The sequence below is a fragment of the Artemia franciscana genome, chromosome 11 (assembly GCF_032884065.1).
Source record: "Artemia franciscana chromosome 11, ASM3288406v1, whole genome shotgun sequence".
Taxonomy (NCBI): Eukaryota; Metazoa; Arthropoda; class Branchiopoda; order Anostraca; family Artemiidae; genus Artemia; species Artemia franciscana.
In genome coordinates this window covers 16,821,369-16,834,261 of record NC_088873.1, presented here as the reverse complement: position 1 = coordinate 16,834,261, position 12,893 = coordinate 16,821,369, and positions in this window count along the sequence as shown.

The window sequence follows — 12,893 nt, the reverse complement described above, 5'->3', positions numbered from 1 at the left end:
CTATGAGCTCTGCAGAACACGGGCATTCATTTTTGGGAACAAGGTTTGTGTAAAAATTTGCAGAGAAGTATAATTGAGATGGATGGCATTGTGTCCATAGAAGGTATAATTTCACCATGCTTTCTTGCCCAGAAGGAACAAACCCATTCGAGAATATCTACTGGGTGAATGGATGGTGAAAATATATTTTTGAGGAGATGGGATTAATCAATATTCTTTATAGCTTTACCTCCAAAGATGAAACCAGGGTGTTGGACGATCTTTGACTGACTAACTGATTTTTTTGTGTGTTCTCTCCGTCTTTGATTTTTGGAAACTGACCCTCTTGGCAATAGATAACTTTTCTGTCTCCACAAGATATACCTGTGGGTACCGGGAAACCTAGGTTGTGTCTCCATTTCTAAGGACATTTGTCAGTATCAGTAAAAAAGTCTAGAGAATTCTTTACCTCAAAACAGCGTCGATCTGAAAACACTGTCAATTAGTCCAATCTGTTTTAATGTATTGCAGCTTGCATACGGTAAAGCCCTGCTTGTCCATAAATGTGGTCATGATAAAAGTTGAAAAAATCAAAAAGAAAGTGTTCTCAACTAATATTTAATATTTGCACCATAATAGATTTTAAATTACATAAGCCGATTTTTTTTTTCTGTTGACAAGATTATTACCTGCCCTTTAAATAAAAATGGTTAATAGTCTCTTTTGAATTATATTATTGAAAACGGGAAGTTTTGCATAAAAAGCAAAAAGTAAAATCCAAAAGATTTTGCATAAACTCTTAGTTTGAGCAGAATAATTTTGATAAATCAAGCAGAAATCCAAAAGAGAAGGAAACTTAAAATGAAGAAAAATGAGAAGAGTGAATGAACGTAAGTTGCCGTAAGTAAGGGTGGTGATGTTTAGTGCGGGCTAATCAACAAAAAACTTCAAAAATCCTCAGAAAAACCGGTAATTTAAGGCCATACTTAAAGTTTATTTTAGCTCTTTGGATGCAAGTTTCGAGTAGGGACTATAAGAATGATTGATAAAACCCAGCAGATTAAATACGATTTTACGTTTTATTCTGACACAATCTTCCTATATTAGCTGTCTTATAAAACAAAATTGAGTCTTCGTCAGTATGGATATATACACTGTCTGTGTCAACTATAATTTCCCTGTGGACATTGAGATTGGCAAAGCCATTTAGCCTACTTTCAGACGTCACGTTTCTTAGGTATGTCTTGATTCTCCGAAGTGTAAAAGGAGCGCTCTGTTGTGCTGGTCGATACAGGTATAGTGATTAAAATATTAAGTAAGATATGGATGTTCGGAGAGATTGCTTTGGCACAAATATTTAGAAAATCAGTTGCATTGACATGGTGTGCCTTGTTCCGTTAGAGAAATTTTTGCCATATTTTTCTTTCCGCCATCAAACGTTTAAGGTGTTGTTTTCCAAATCCTCTTCATAAATTTCGATCAACTTCAAAAATGGCTCTTTCATCTCTTTACTTTCTTCACTATTCTGTGGATAAGTGTGAAGCAAACAGTGAAACCCTTTTAAAATATTCTTGTGCTTTAAGAGACGTTCTTCTATAAAGTTTTATACTTTCAATTCAGAAGATGAATAAGTTAATTCTTTAAAATTGTTCTGTGCTTTCGGCTGAGACATTTCTTCTGTGTATCTGGCTGTCTACAATCCTTGTAACACTAATTGTAGTTCCATTCAATTTGGCCATTTTTGGCCAAATTTCCATTCAATTTGGCCAAAGAAAATAAAATCAGAGAAAAATAGAATGTTAAACTTTATTTTGCCGTGGGGGGAGGGAAGGTGTCAGCACGCCATAAGTTGAACACCTTACGAATCGTGCATGTTGTTTCAATATCTCTGGCGGGGTGTCCATATTGCTGATGGACCTGTTCTCTTTAGTAACAAACGTAGTGAGAGCCAATTCAAGTTTTTTCCAATTTCTTTTTTTAGCTCTTTAATGTTAATAATGCTTGATATAGCAACAGAGCCCTTGACTGATACCTAGTGCTTTGCTCAATCTTTGACAAAATTTTTTAAGGCCTACTACCGCTCTATCTTGATAGGTCCATAGAACTTGCTTGCTTGCTTCTTTTTTTATTTTTTTTTACTGAACTAAGTATTTACAGTATACATTACAATATAATACTCTTCTGATCTTGTCAAGTGCCTTACAAAAGGCTCTTTAGAAGGGCAGTCAAGTAGACGTGAAACACATATACCCTCATTCAAAATATGATTCAATCCAAATTTCAATTTTTAACCCATCAACTAACAGTGGTCCCCCAATTACCTAAAAAAAAATTCACATAATACCAATCTATTAGCTTTATACAAGTTCATAATTTTTCCTTTTTCCATTTCAAACACCATAATTAGTTAAGGCCTTTTCATTGTAGTTGCCCTGAAAAATTAAAAAAGTACACCAGCTTTGCCTGAAAAACTTTATTGAAGACACGGCTGAATGTGAAAATTGCCTTTGCTTTTGAAATTTATTCTGCTTTTCAACTGGCTGCAAACTACCACGTTTTCTTATATTTTCTCATAATGTCGATAAATGAGTTTCTTAAATTGAAATTGCTGGAACTCAAATAAGGAGAAATAATATGTAAAAATATCGAACACATATGTAAGTTTCTGAACCGTCTCTATTTGACAATTAAATAAATAAAAAATAATTTTTTTAGCTGAAAGTAAGGAGCGACATTAAAACTTAAAACGAACAGAAATTACTCCGTATATAAAATGGGTTGTCTCCTCCGCAATCCCTCGCTCTTTACGCTAAAGCTTTTAATTGTTTTAAAAAGTAGAATTGTGGCAAAGAGTCAAACTTTAGCGTGAAGAGCGAGGGATTGCGGAGGAGACAACCCATTTTATACACTGAGTAATTTCTGTTCGTTTTAAGTTTTAATGTCGCTCCTTACTTTCAGCTAAAAAAATTAGCTTTTTTTATTTAATTTCTGAACGTTTTTGAATTAATGTAGGCTTGGTTTTGGCTCTCCCCACATAAATTATTAAAATGAAATTTGTATATTAATTCTTTTTTTGGATAAATGGCTTTCTCTTAGTTTTGATCAGACGATTTTGAGAAATAAGGGGTGGAGAAGGAGGCCTAGTTGCCCTCCAATTTTTCGGTTGCTTAAAAAGGCAACTAGAACTTTTAATTTTTAACGAACGTTTTTATTAGTAAAAAATATACGTAACTTATAAATTAGCAGCTTACGTAACAAAAATTCATAATCTTATATTTTTATTATGTATACAAGGGGGTTTGTATCCTCGTTAATACCTCGCTCTTTACACTAAATCTTAAGTTTTGTCCCAATTCTTTAAAAATGACCCCTGAATCAGAAAGGCCGTAGAATAAATAGTTGAAATTACTAAAAATACTTTAGCATAAAGAGCGAGGTATTTATCTCCTACTAAATACCTCGCTCTTTATGCTAAAGTATTTTTAGAACCCCTCATATGCGTAATAATCTCTGTTCGTTTTAAGTTTCAATGCTACTCCTACCTTTCATTTGAAAAAATGTTTTCATGTTTATTTTTCATTGTTTTCTTATAGTAATGCTAGAAAATCATGCGCCCTTTTCCTTGAATTTTTCTTCCCCCATGACAGATTCCTCCAAGGAAAGATCCTCCAGCATAGCCCCCTCCCCTCAGCCCCACCACCCAAACAAAATAAAATCCCCCTGAAAACGTCTCTACACTTTCCAATAACCATTACTATATGTAAACACTGGTCAAAGTTTGTAACTTGCAGCCCCTCCCCCAGGGATTGTAGGGGAGTAAATCATCCCCAAATACATAGTTATTATGGTTTTCGACTATGCTGAACAAAATGGCTATCTCAAAATTTTGATCCGTTGACTTTGGGAAAAAAATGAGCGTGGGAGGGGGCCTAGATGCCCTCCAATTTTTTTGGTCACTTAAAAAGGGCAGTAGAACTTTTCATTTCCGTTAGAATGAGCCCTCTTGCGACATTCTAGGACCACTTGGTCGATACAACGACCCCTGGGAAAAAGAAGAAGAAAAAAAAAATAAATAAAATAAACGCGCAGCCGTGATTTGTCTTTTGGCAAAAAATACAAAATTCCACATTTTTGTAGATAGGAGCTTGAAACTTCTATAGTAGGGTTCTCTGATACGCTGAATCTGATGGTGTGATTTTCGTTAAGATTCTGTGACTTTTAGGGGGTGTATCCCCCTATTTTCTTAAATAAGTCAAATTTTCTCAGGCTCTTAACTTTTGATGGGTAAGACTAAACTTGATGAAACTTATATATTTAAAATCAGCATAAAATAAAATTCTTTTGATGTAGGTATTGATATCAAAATTCAATTTTTTAGAGTTTTGGTTACTATTGAGCCGGGTCGCTCCTTACTACAGTTCATTACCACGAACTGTTTGATACGAGAGAATAAGGACACGGAAAAAAAAACGAAGCTATCCACAGTAAAAAAGAAAATAATAATTTTGCAAAAAAAAATCTTATTTGAGCCATGATTTCAATGAGGCTTTTTCAGGAAAAGACTTCGCGCTTCTGATTTTTTTTTTTTTTTTTTTCTTAGTAACTAAGCGGATTTGAAAATTGTTTCCACTCAACCAATTTTGCCTAAGAAAGCTATAATAAAGAAAGGTCAGTACTTGGAATTCTATTTTTTTTTTGTTGTTGTTGTTGTTGTCCTGTTGCCTTGCATTGTCTTGCTTTGCCTGCTTGGTCTCCGAACTTATTTAAGAAAACGTTCTAGTATGTTACTTTAAAAATCTAACCCAAAATACTACTTGAACCTTATTAGAAACTATATAGGATTAATCAAAATATAGCTCATGTTTTGTATACAAAATATTTTGTTGCTAAACTCTAATTCAGCTCAGGTTCGTTTTGATGAAAATTGGCATTAGGGCATTGTCAATAGTCCTTATCGAATTTACTTGTTCTGGCACTTGGTATTAACCAAGTGACATATAGCAATCGCCAATTCTGTCAGTCTGTCTGTCGGTCCCGGTTTTGCTACTTTAGGCACTTCCAGGTAAGCTAGGACGATGCAATTTGGCAAGCGTATCAGGGACCGGACAAGATTAAATTAGAAATAGTCGTTTTCCTGATTTGACCATCTGGGGGGGGGGGACGGCCCGGTTAATTCGCAAAAAATAGAAAAAATAAAATATTTTTAACTTATGAGCGGGTGATTGGATCTTAATGAAATTTGAGGTTTGGAATGATATTGTGTCTCAGAGCTCTTATTTTAAATCCCGACCGGATCTGATGACATTGGGGGGGAGTTAGAGGGGGGAAACCTAAAGTCCCGGTTTGGCTACTTTAGGCACTTCCAGGTAAGCTAGGACGGTGAAATTTGGCAAGCGTATCAGGGACCGGACCAAATTAAATTAGAAATAGTCTTACGAAGGAGTGATCGGATCTTCATAAAACTTCATATTTAGAAGTGACTCAGTTCTCTTATTTTAAATCTCAACCGGATCCAGCGTAATTGGGGGGAGGGGCAGTTGAAGGGAACCGCAAACCTTAGAAAATACTTAAAGCGGTGATATCAGGATGAACCTGGATGGGAAGAATAAAAACCTGTCTAAGACACGTGACTGACATAATCGGACCAGATCTGCTGCCTTTAGTGGAGTTGGGGGGGGGAGGGGTAATTTTGAAATTGAGGTATTTGTAACTTACGAAAGGGTGACCAGATCTTAATGAACTTTGATATTTAGCTCTAATTTTAAATTCCGACCAGATCCTGTTACTTTGGGGGGAGTTGGAGGGAGAAACCGGAATTCTTGGAAAATGTGAAAATTGGTGTATTTTTATTTTACGAATAGGTGATCGGATCTTAATGAAATTGGATATTTAGAAGGAATTCATGTCTCAGAGCTCTTATTTCAAATCCTGACCAGATCTCTTGACATTGGGGGGAGTCGGAGGGGGAAATCTTGGAAAACACTTAGAGTGGAGGAATCGGGATGAAGCTTGTTGGATAGAATAAGCAAATGTCCTTAATACGTGATTGACAGAACCGTACATGATTCGCTCTCTTTGGTTGAGTTGGGGGGAGGTGTTCAGTGATTTGGCGAGTTTGGTGCTTCTGGACCTACTAGGACGATGAAAATGGGTAGACGTGTCAGGGAGCTGCACAAATTGACTTGTTAAAGTCATTTTCCTAGATTCGACCATCTGGGGGGCAAAAGGGAGAGAAAAATTAGAAAAAATTAGGTATTTATAGCATACGAGTTTGTGATCGGATCTTAATGAATTTTGATATTTAATAGGATATCGTGACTCAGAGCTCTTATTTTAAATCATGACCGACATTAAGCCTCTTATTTTCCTTTCAAATCACTCCATTTATTCATGGAATTTTGCTAGAGCTCATACCATATGATCTCTTGGCTCTTAGCTCTTCTTGCCTCGTCACAAGTGCCATATGAGCTCTTAGCTCTTGTTTACAGTTTCGGCTACTATTGAGCCGACGGTTCGTTACTACGAACTGTTTGTTTATCGTGCCTTATGTGAATATTAGGAATTTTGATTTTGTTTCTTTTGTCATTACCTGCTGTCTTTTTCTTTCTATTGTATTCCGTTTATTGCTAATTTTACAACGAATCATTAATAAACTCAATTTAAGTATCTGAGTATGGTAAAATATATTTAATTCCAATGTCTTTCTAACAGGTGTTTTTTTTTTTTTTTTTTTTTTTTTTTTTTTTTTTTTTTTTTTTTTTTTTTTTTTTTTTTTTTTTTGCTAGTACTGACTACTTAGGATGGAAAATTTTCTAACAATAATTTAATTCTGCTTTGCTGTGCATTTTATGTTATTTTACACAAATTCATTTTCCGTAAATATATTTTATTTTTTGTACATCCAAGGATGAATGGTAGAAATAAATCAGAAGAAAATAAAGCAATCTATTTCTTCACTCAAATGGGAACGTTGTTTCAGAAATGATACTCTTTAGAAATGTTGTCTTTTCCGTTTTTTTTTGTCTTGTTTTTTATGTCGTTGTTAGTTTTTTGATCCATAAAAGCTGCATTTTAAGTAGCTGTGCCATATAGTTACTATGCAACTAAAATTAAACACTTCCCGCGTCAAGTGGTTATGTAGTGCCTTCATATTTCTAGATTTCTGATTGTCTTTACAATGCTTGATCAAACTGCAAATTTTAGTTATAATCTTCAGTAGACCTCCAAATATATTCTATATGTAGGAGTTGGAGCGCATTTTCCCAAATCAAGTTAAAATGGCTCTAAAAAAAAAAAAAAAAAACAAGTCATTTGGTACCATAAAGGTACTATTTAGTACTATAAAAGTACTATAAAGATACTTTAGTAATGTATAGGTAAGTATGTTCTAAAGAAAACTGGCCCGTTTCTGTTGATGCTTCGGTCATGCAGGCTTATTTTAGTTTTGACAAGATCTTTGAAAAAAAAACTAAATTTCAACTGGGGGTGTATTGGTGTGGGTGGAGTAAACAGAGGTATGGGAGGGACAGTTGCCCTCCCCTGTCCTATAGAAAATTACAACCCTGTAGCTAGTCGATTCAAAAAAAAAAAACTGAATTTGGCCTAGCAGGGTCAGTTGTGACCACCTTATCAATGTATAGACTTTAGCCAAAAATCGTCCGCACTAGGACACTCATCCTTTTTATTACCAGATAAATGTCCTTTTTCTCTTTATTATGAATATTCTTCAGGCGCTCTTTCAGTGAATCGTTTTTTCAAGCTTAAATTTGGCAAAAATTATATTGGCTTATTGCGTTAGTGTGTTTTTATGAGTGACCATACCAGCTGACTTAATCCTTTTTTGGTTATTTTGCTTTCTTTCTATAGTCAATTGAATTTACAAACGCTGATTGACAAAGGTTTTTTCTTATTAATCAGCACTGGTCCTTGAAAAGAGAGGACTTTACCTTATTTTCATTGTACTATTTCGAGTTCAGTTCATATTGAGCATCTAGTGACATTGTGTTTAAGTTTTGACCTGTGATGCAGTCTAATGAATCAATCTCTTTTTGCGTAACTATGGGGAATTCACTATCTTTAAAAAATTACATGGACAAAAAATCGGAGACAGTACCCATATCATACTTATTTGCTGCAATATTAACACAGGCCTAGAATATCAATGAGATTCAGAGGTTATGCAAGATTAATTGCTATTTAATAGGCAGTTTTAAAGTGAGTATAATGCATCTGCAATTTTCAAAATAAACAAAAAATGCTGAATAAAATGGGTGGTCAAAAGAGCTTTGGATTACCAAGCTGTAACCCTATTTCAATAATAAACCCCAAGCTGGCTTTGCGGTCACACCTAGAAGGTTCCAGAGATCTCCAAAAGTCAAAGAGGCTATTTTAAGAGTTTATGTTCATTCTTTCAGCGTATTCTCCCCCTCTCTCCTGGAAACTTCCACCCCGTGGGAATTCCTCCTCTCCCAGGCAGATCCCCACCCATATTCTTCCGGAATAATTACAAAAACTGTTTATTGCTGGAAAAGTAAAGTTACCAATGCTTATAAATTGGTTGTAAGTTTCCCCGCTTTTTTTAGTCATCTGCTTGAGAATTCAAATATTCGACTGTAAGTAAAAATTTGATCACAATATTTTTATTTAGCTAACATTTTCTATGAAGAGTAGTTTTGTCGCATAAGTTCTTAATATTCAATTAATATTTTGCCAGATGTTCAAAAAAATCAAAATTATATATGAACATGAAAATTTTCAAAAAGGCAACAGTCACATCTCAAGACTGGTTTACATTATTAAGTATACATATTAATGTGAAGCTTATTTTGTTTTCAGTTAAGCGCAAATTATGTTCAGGTCTTGAAAAGGCACGAGGATTATCAGCCCTATTCATGTTAATTTTTGCTCATTTTGAGTTTGACTCAGCTATTTATTCAATACAAAAACACAGGTTTTTGTGACTGCGAGTAAGGAGCGATATTAAAAAGTTCAGAAATTATTCCGTATATGAAAGGGGTTAACCGCTTCTCAACACCTGGCTGTTTACGCCAAAGTTTGACTCTTTCTTACAACTCTACTTTTTAATTCAATAAAAAACTTTAGCGTAAAGAGCGAGGCGTTGAGGAAGGGATAACCTCTTTCATATACGGAATAATTTCTGTATATAAAATAACAAAAGCTACTTTGTTTTTGTTTAAATCCGGAAAGTTTTTTAATTAAAGCAGTCTTGATTTTGGCTCACCGCGCATGAATAATTCAAACTAAATTTGCATATTTTTTTTTCTGGCTAAATGTTTTTTTCACAGTTTTGATCGGACGGTTTTGATAAAAAAAAGGCGGGTGGGGGAGGAGGAGGCGGCCTAGTTGCCCTCCAATTTTTGATTACTTAAAAAAACAACTAGAACTTTTTTTTACGAACGTTTTTGTTAGTAATAAATAAACGTAACTTACGAATTAACTTGTGCAACTAACTTCTATATTTGTATATTTTTATTACGTCTATGAAGCGTTTCGCCCCCTCTTCAATACCTTGCTCTTTTCACTGAAGCTTGAATTTTGTCCCAATTCTTTAATAATGACCCCTTAATCACAAAGGCCGTAAACTAACTAGTTGAAATTACTAAAAATACTTCAACATAAAGAGAAGGGTATCATGGAGGAGATGAACTCCCTTATTTACATAACAATATCCTTTCTTCTTAGGTTTAAATGCTGCTCCTTACTTTCAGCTGATTTTTTTTAACTTTTTTTTTAATTAATGCCAGAAAATGCTAAAGCCCCTTCATGACAAACTCGTCCACGGAAAGATCCTCACACGTAACTCCCTCCCCCTCAACACGAAAAATTTTCCTTGAAAACGACTGTACACTTCCCAATAATCCTTACTATATGTCAACAATGGTCAAAGTTTGTAACTTAGACCTAATGTTTTTGTCACTTAAAAGGGCACTATAAATTTTAATTTCCTTTAGAATTAGTCCTCTTGCGACATTGTAGGGTCACTCGGTCGATACAATCACCCCTGAGAAAAAAAAAAAAACAACAAATAAACACACATCCGTGATCGGTCTTCTGGCAAAAAAAAATACACAGCTCCACATTTTTGTAGATAGGAGCTTGAAACTCCTGCAGTGGGGTTCTGTGGTACGCTGAATTTGATGGTGTGATTTTTGTTTCGCCCCCTCTTCAATACCTTGCTCTTTTCACTGAAGCTTGAATTTTGTCCCAATTCTTTAATAATGACCCCTTAATCACAAAGGCCGTAAACTAACTAGTTGAAATTACTAAAAATACTTCAACATAAAGAGAAGGGTATCATGGAGGAGATGAACTCCCTTATTTACATAACAATATCCGTTCTTCTTAAGTTTTAATGCTGCTCCTTACTTTCAGCTGAATTTTTTTTCACTTTTTTTATAATTAATGCCATAAAATCCTACAGCCCCTTCTTTGAAATTTTATTCTCTCATGAAAAACTCCTCCATGGAAAGATCCTCCGACGCAACTCCCTCCCCCTCAACACGAAATATTTCCCCTGAAAACGACTGTATACTTCCCAATAATCCTTATTACATGTAAACAATGATCAAAGTTTGTAACTTAGACCTTATATTTTTGTCACTTAAAAAGGGCATCATAAGTTTTAATTTCCATTAGAATTAGTCCTCTTGCGACATTGTAGGGCCACTGGGTCGATACAATCACCCCTGAAAAAAAAATAATAAACACGCATCCGTGATCTGTCTTCTGGCAAAAAAAAAAAATCCACAACTCCACATCTTTATAGATAGGAGCTTGAAACTCCTGCAGTGGGGTTCTTTGGTACGGTGAATTTGATGGTGTGATTTTTGTTAACATTTAATGACTTTTGTCATTAAATGACAAAATTAGTCATTTAGGCAAATGCAAAATTTTTTTGACAAAAAGTCATTTAATGACTTTTGTCATGTTATGGCCAAAGGGGTGTTCCCTGCTATTTTCTAAAATAAGGCTCACTTTTCAGTGATTTTTTCACTTTTTAGTAATTTTCTCAGGCTCGTAACTTTTGATGGGTAAGACTGAACTTGAAACTTATATATTTAAAATCAGCATAAAAATATAATTCTTTTGACGTAACTATTACTATTAAAATTCCATTTTTTAGAGTTTCTGTTACCATTGAGGCAGGTCGCTACTTATTACAGTTCCTTACCACAAACTGTTTGATCGTAATTTCTATTTGTTTTGAGTTTCGTTTATTTATGAATAGTGATCTGTGGTAGTTTTTCGCTTGGGAGATCATTAACTTTATTTTTGTTTATTTTTGGCTTAATTTAGCTCTCTACTTTTTTTGAAAAGAAGTTTTTACATTAATTAAAAGTAAAAAAATAGATGAAAACATTATAGTAGTTTCCTTTAAATGTAAATGCAACACAGTGACAACAAGCAGGCCAAATATATAAAGTGCACAAATTTGTTATTTTTTTGAAGTAAAACTAAGCTAAGTTGAACAAGCCTGAAACGCAAATAATTATGCAAAGCAGTTCAAAACTATAAGGGTGGAAGTAGGTTCACCAAGGTCAGTTTTGGCCCAAGATTTGTTACCTTTGAATGCCTTCATCTGCCTCTTTGGTAGTTAGGTTAATTTTAGGTATTCGTTTTTCGTTTATTCTTTTTATTTGTTTATTCTTTTCTAGACGTTAGTCATTCTTTTTTTGAACTTTTCGCTTCAAGATTTTCATTTTTTTTTTTTTTTCTGTTCTCTTTCAGATCTGTTGTCTATTAACTGTTATTCCGTGATTTGAGTTATAGATGGTGCTTAAACACAATCACAGGACAACAGTATAGACTACATTGGATTCAAATTCATCACAATGCCCGTACAGGTGTTCTATTCACAATGCTCCAGTATATTCAGAATGCTCCATTAACTAAAGGAAGATTTGGCTTAATGTTTGCTTCAATATTTCAGTCTTTTTTGCTCATCCCTTACTAAACGAATTTAATGCTATCCAACCACTTCTGCTTCTTCCATGGCCTCTGCTCCTCTGCCAAGGAACGGCTTCGAAATCAAAAGATTTCCAGAGCGATTTCTATTTTCTTCAAAGCTAAACTGTTTTATCTGCTTTATTATGTCTTCTATTTGGAATACTATTGTCGGTGTCGTTGTTTGCATTATTAGCATGTCTGCACTGGCGGCCATTTTAGCTGCTAATTCAGTTTGTTCATTACCCTCGATATAATATAATATTATATATATATATATATATATATATATATATATATATATATATATATATATATATATATATATATATATATATATATATATATATTTATTTTCTTTATTTCCCTCAAAAAAATGAGGAGTACGCTACAATATAATAAAAAGAAAAAAACAACTGATAACACTTACAATCAAAACCTATCAAATATTGATCCAATACTTAAAAAAAAAAAAAAAAAAAAAAAAACTTTCTAAATAGATTAGACTATAAATCATGAAGAGCCAAAACTGTTACTAAAAAACGGAAATAAATTATGGCCTAAAAGGCTAATTTTCGCCCTATCTTCAAATGTTTTATATTTTTTCTTTATACAGACTACAGGATCCTTCACATTAAGCTTTAAAACAATCTCAGTGTTACTAAAAGAAAGGGGGAAACCAAGTAAAAATTTACAAAATTTAAAATAAGCAACTTTAATGGGCGAAAGATCAGAAGGTCTGAAATTTCGGAAGAGGAGGGACGGGAACAATACGTGAGGCAGAGCAACAGCGCTATACATACGACCAAGGACGTCCCGACGGTAAAGACCCCGAAAACGAATTAAAAGACCAAATGCCTTGGTTATTTTTATCTGAACCAGGACTGGTTTGAAATCTCTTTTCGAAGCAGCATAAGGTAATCCCAAATAGGTGACTATTGGCGACGACT